We start from the raw sequence: 6,163 nt of genomic DNA, 5'->3' as shown, positions 1-6,163 counted from the left end.
TGGGCTCAAATAATCTTCTTGCCTCAACTTCCAAAGTAACCAGGGCTACAAGTGCAAGGTACTGTATTGTCCAGCTTAACTACTGAAGGAATTTGAATGAGGAATTGGCAGAGTCAGAAATGGACGCTAGGAATGTTAATCTAGACAACAGTAGGTAAATTGGAAAAGGGAGAGTGAAGAGGAAGGGAGGCTAACTTGGAGGCCATTACAGGTTCTTGAGTTCACCCTTCAATAAAAGCACATAATTTTCATTAATAGCACTTATCAATTAGTAAATAAATATTTGTGTGATTATTGTCTGACTACTTCCAGGACTATAAGATGTCTAAGGACAGAGATCAGGTATTGTATAATGTTGTCCTCTAAACATAACAGCTATTATCTTCACCAGAGCAGCTGTGATTATCTGAAAAGAGACCCTCAAGACTATGCATGTTGATGTTCTTTTATAGAAGAGGTAGGAAGGGGTCATCAGACCCTCACCTGAGATCTCAGAGACTCCCTCCTTCCCCTCCATGCCAGCCGTATGTCGTTCTGTACCAGCCACACATGGTCTCGTGGTCTCAGGAGGTAAAGAGTGTGGAAAGTTAATTGAAGGAGGCTGGATCCACCTATGAAGCTACAGGGAAGTTGTCATACATGCTGGGGTGACACTTTTTCATGGTGTGGCTATTTTGAGGTCACCCATGCTCCTGTAAATAAATGGGATAAACTCTTTGGTTCATCAAGTTGGACTTGGGTGGAATTGTACTTTGGTTTGTCATTGATACCCTATCTAGGGCAAGTAGGCTTTGTTCAGATCACCCTAGGAAAAATTCACCCAATACTTGGCATCTAAATAGAGACATGACAGAACCAAAGATGAGTTTGGGAGGAGTGACTGTATGGCCCCTGCAATAGGTGCTGAAGCGTACAACTGAGCCTGATCCATGTGAGATTACAGGGTCTGCAGGCACAATCCAGATATGGCTACCTTTCGCCATGAGGTATGGGATGGTGTGCCTCCAAGTAGAGATCACTGCATGGAAACAAAAGCCAAGCTGAGAGGGGAGTGTTCTTGGTGGAAATCCCACGGTGGCCATCTTCCCTACTTAGAATGGGGTGTTGTGCTTCCTTGTTGAATGATATCTAACAAGAGAGTCTAGGGATGTCTCCCGAATGGTTGGTGAACTAAAGAATATATTGTAATCCTTGAAAGGAGCACATATGGGAAGGACTGTAAGCAGGCCCTGCTGCCAGTTGTATAGCCTTTGTTGTGTGTGGTAAGACATGCAACTGAGGTGCGGCTATCTTCACAGAAAAAAAAAGTGAGGAATAAGGGAGGAATTACAATAAGAAAAAGACATGCTCCATATGAACTTGATTCAGAAAGCTAAGTAAGAAAAGAAGGATGAGATGGAGGTGTTAGCTTGCTGCTTTTGATTCTTTGTTTGCTTACTTGTTTGCTTGTTTGAGTCAGGGTCTCATGCAGGCCAGGCTGGCCTTGAACTTGTTATGTAGCCAAGCATAGTCTTGAACTTCTGATCCTCCTGTCTTCACCTCCTGAGTTCTAGAATTACAGGTATATGCCACAGTGCCCAGTATACAGTGCTGGGGATCAAACCCAGGGCTTTGTGTATTTAAGGCAAGCACTCTTCCAAGCTGTCAGTCACACTCTACCGACTGAGCCCCAGCCCCAGCCTTGGCTTCCTGGTTTGTTTTTGGTTGTTTGGTTGGTTGGATTTTTGGAGACAATGTCTCCCTGTAGCCCCAGCTGACCTAGAACTGTCTATGTAAAGCAGGCTGGCCTCAGTCTCACAGAGATCTGCCTGCCTCTGCCTCCCAAGTGCTGAGATTTAAGGTGTACGCCACCACGCAGATCCACTGGCTTGCTGTTCTCGAAGCTGGCAGGATGCAAGAGAGTGCAAGCTAGATCTATTATGCTACAGAGCCCTTCCTGGTATCCAAAAACTTGAACCCATGGGAAGAACTGTATAGCAAGAAAGTGAGGTAGAAGTGGTATAAGATAGCCTCAGGTCCAACCTTTAATACAGAGGAAGGGAAAATTCATGATTCAGCATGCAGTTAGTTGGGGCCTTAATAATGGCCCAGCGCAAGAAACTATGACAACCAGGAAGCACTCAGCACCTGAACTGCTTGAATTAGGAAAAAATTTAAAATAAGGAATGAAAGAGCCTCTCACAGTCTGGCTAATGAGGCTGTCAGACATGGGACTGTGTAGGAATGGTCTGAGTGCTTTAGAAGAGAAGCTGAGTAATATAACTACCTATCCCTCCTCAAACAAAAGCTGCATGACCCTGAGGCAATATGAGGGAAATTAGTCATGGATAGACTGGCTCATACAGACTGTTGGGGACACCTGTTTATCTGTGGGGACCTAAAGGCCCCACCTTGCAGAGGTCTGAGAGGAAGTTACTGGGGCGTGGCCTGACTTGTTTTAAAAGTCTGAAGGATACTCTGCACTACTGAGGCGTGCATGATCAGCAGGTGACCATCCTTAAGATACACCCTCAGGGGGGAGGGGGATTTTCAGGTGCCTTTATAAGCTCTGTAACACCTGCAATAAATGAGTCCCTGCTTGACTAGGCTCCCCATTGCGTCTGATTGTCCCTGGTACTGGGGGCGGGGAACAGCGCGCTTACTCATCCCCAATCATCACTGCGCGGGGGTCGCTGGTTCGAACCCCCCCGCAGTTATCACCAGCTAAAGTCCCCATGAATAGCAGGGTCTTTGAAGACAATAGAGAGACAGGCATTACTGAGGGAATTGAGAATGCCAGAGGTGAGATTTGATGCCCAGTTCACTGGGCCACCTAAGACTGTGTTCATCAGAGAGTTAAGAAAGAAGTTAATTCAATAGAACCCTTGGAACTTGTAAGGAGATTTAGTGGCTTTGCTGAGCCTGTTGGTGGGGAATGATTTTTATGGAGTAGGAGAGGCTTTGGCTGATCTAAGTGACTTAGACCAACATATAAATTGGGTCTGTAAAGAAGTAAAGCAATCTAGGGGAGCTAAAACGAGGGCAAAGCAATAGAGAAAGAAGTCTGTCCAGGTTATTTGAAGGCAAATATAGCAAGATTCATATCAAGCTAGAGTTGCTAAGGGGGGAAAATGACGGAAGGCCAAATGCTATGCTAGTGAGCTTCTGGAAGGCTTTAAAGTCCAAAGACTAGTTCATAGAACACTTAAAGTCTTCTATGATAAAAGCAATACAGGTGAAGATGGACTGTCCCAGGGGTGAACAGTCCCCCCACCCCCAGGGTAAGCTGTGTACATTTCTCTCCTACAAAAGTGTGCTGGAGTAGAGGCTGTTCACTCAGCCTGGACCCCTCTTAGCAGCCAGGTGTAGCTGAGAGACAACAGTTGTAGCTGCAGCCAACAGTGCTCACTCAGAGCCTGGCAGACCCTGGAGGCCAGCCTAAGCAAGACAGGAGAGAACACAGCCTCACTCCTCATTGACCTTGGGCCAGGCCACGAAGTTTGAGTCAGCCCCAGCAACCCTATGTCTATTCACAGCATAAGGTGACCATGCAGAATGATTATGGATTATAGAAAGTTAAATACCATCCATGCCACTGTACCCAACTTTGCTGTTTTGAGGAAGCAATTGATACAAGTGATGGGGTCTTTTCATGTTGTATTAGAACTTGCTCATGATTTTCTTTAGCTGCTGACTCTTGAGATCAAATGATGCTTGGTGGAATGGACAGTGGGCCTTTAGAAGTCCTGCTCACTCTCTAAAAGTTTTCATTGCAAACATGGTGTAGTGCTAACCTCTGAGTGTTTTGGAGATTCCGAAAATCATCCAGGACACATACAGTGCACCTAAAGGAGCAAGGTTGGGAAATCAGTTCACAGAGGATGCAAAGGCCAGACACAGTTGTGATTTTGAGGAACATGTGGAAGTCGGAGGACAACTTGCATGAGTGAGTTTCTCTCCTTCCAATATGTAGGTCCCATCGGGTTGGGGATTTAGCTCCATGGTACAAGCAAGAGCCTAAGTTCAGTCCTCAGATCCAGGAGAAGAAAAAAAGACAAAGTAACAATAACAACAAAAAAGGCAACCAACATGTGGGTCCCAGGAGATCAAATTCAGATCATAAAGCTTGGTGAGAGGCGCCTTTATACACTGAGCCATCTAACAAGCCCCTGAAGTCACTTTTTTAAAATGAATGTTTGTGGGGCTAGAGTGATGGCTCAGTGGTTAAGAACACTGGTTGTTCTTGAAGAAGACCTGGATTTGAATCCCAGCACGCACATGGCAGCTAACAACTGTCGGTAACTCCAGTCCCAGGGGATCAGACAGCATCTTCTGACCTCCGCAGGCATTGCACGACACAGGTGCACTTACATGCAGGCAATACATGCATACACATAAAATAAAAATAATAAATAAAATTTTAAAAAATGTTTAAAATGAATGTGAATTTTATACAATATATTTTTATCATATTTGAACTCCCTCCCCTAGCTGCGCTCCTCTTATAGCCCGCTCCCCCTCCCAATTTCATGTAGTCAGTCATATATGTTAAGGCCTATCAAGCCAAGTTTGTGTCCCCAAATGTCCTTCTGTGTGTGTCCATCCATCAGAGTCTGGTTAACTTATCTAGCATCACACTGGAAGTCACTTTTGAGAGCAGTTTCAGTGATGTGGTGAGCCAAAAGCCAGACTTCAAGGAAATCTGAGAGGGAAAGTAATAGCAAAAGTAGATTCTTTACAGAACTAATGGAGACAGCAGAGCTGATGGCCACTCCACCAGGAAGACAAAGCCAGCCCTCCACTAGCTTCAGGACACTGGGGCAGGTCTCGCACCTGGCTAGCCTCACCCAAAACTGCTACCCTGTTACCCGCTTACTGCTTCAGCAGTCCCCATTCAGGCTAGGGACTGCCTCATCTCTCAGAAGGAAGTCATCTGAGGTACTTTGGCATTCCATTCCCGTATTTTCCCAGCACAATTTCTGTATCCAACTCAGCTATCTAATTTTTTAAAGCTGTTCTGGAATTTGACCCCTCTGACCAGCTGAAAGAAGCAATTTCCCCTAGTCCCAGTCCAGGCAGCCCCCCAGGATCCTTTGCTCCCTAGAGGCAAGCTCCTGGCCTGCTGCTAATGTCTGATTGTATAGAAACAATCCTGTGCCATGTTCTTCAGTAGCTGTGCTTAAGCCTTTTGTCACCTGCCTCATTGGTTTTTTGTTATTATTATTTTTATTTGTATGAGTGTATTGCCTACATGTATATGAGTGCATCTGCGACGTGCAATGCCGCGGAGGTCAGAAGAGGGCTTCGGATTCCCCTGGAACTAGAGTTAAGGATGGTTCGTAACCACCATGTGAGTGCTGGGGATCGAACCTGGGTCCTCTGCAAGAGCAAGCAGTTAGTGATCTCAACTGCTGAGCCATCGCTCCAGCTCCTGCCTTATTGTTTTTAAGTGCTAATTTACAAAAGGCATGAACTTTTCGGGAGAGATTCAGTAGAATTCTAGTCTATCACCCTCAGTGTTAGGGCTGGGAGAGCCTTGGAAATCGTTTGCCCAGATTCCTTATTAATTTCGAGTAATTACAACTGACACACAGAAAGGAATTTCCACTGTCATTTAGCCAGCATCTGTAATGTGCAGGGCATGTGTTAGCTGGCTGCTATGAGATATGGAAAAACATGCTAGATATAATCCCAGCCTTCTAGAAGCTTTTTGTCTGGTTGGAGAAGTACATTATGAACAAATAGCCAAGAGGAACAGAAGAAGGTCAGTAAAACCTGCTAGAAGGGTACAAGAAGGGAGTTCTTGAGGGATTGGTGACATTAGCATGAATGGTGACATTTAAGCTAGAACTTGAAGGGTTTCATAACAGACGTGGACTGGAAAGACTTCAGAAACAGGTGTTGTTCTAAAAAGGCAAGGAGACAAGTAATATCAAGAGGTTACGCTGCAAGAGCAGATTGGGGCAGTATAGTAAAGGGTGCTCGGTAAATCCTATCCCCTCCATTCCACATCCCCTTCCCAATGGGCTGCTCCTGCAGGTTTTAAAGGTCTCAATAGGTCCACCCCCCCACCCCCCCAGCTGTCCCTGCAGACCTTTTCTAAGTAGATTTCCCACCTGGTATATTACCTTCATCACCTTCGCCCTAATGTATCATTCAGTATTTACTTCCTTGCTCTCTAGAG

This window comes from Nannospalax galili, unplaced genomic scaffold (genome assembly GCF_000622305.1).
Source record: "Nannospalax galili isolate Female #2095 unplaced genomic scaffold, S.galili_v1.0 scaffold280, whole genome shotgun sequence".
Lineage (NCBI taxonomy): Eukaryota > Metazoa > Chordata > Mammalia > Rodentia > Spalacidae > Nannospalax > Nannospalax galili.
Note: the sequence above shows the minus strand (reverse complement) of the source record.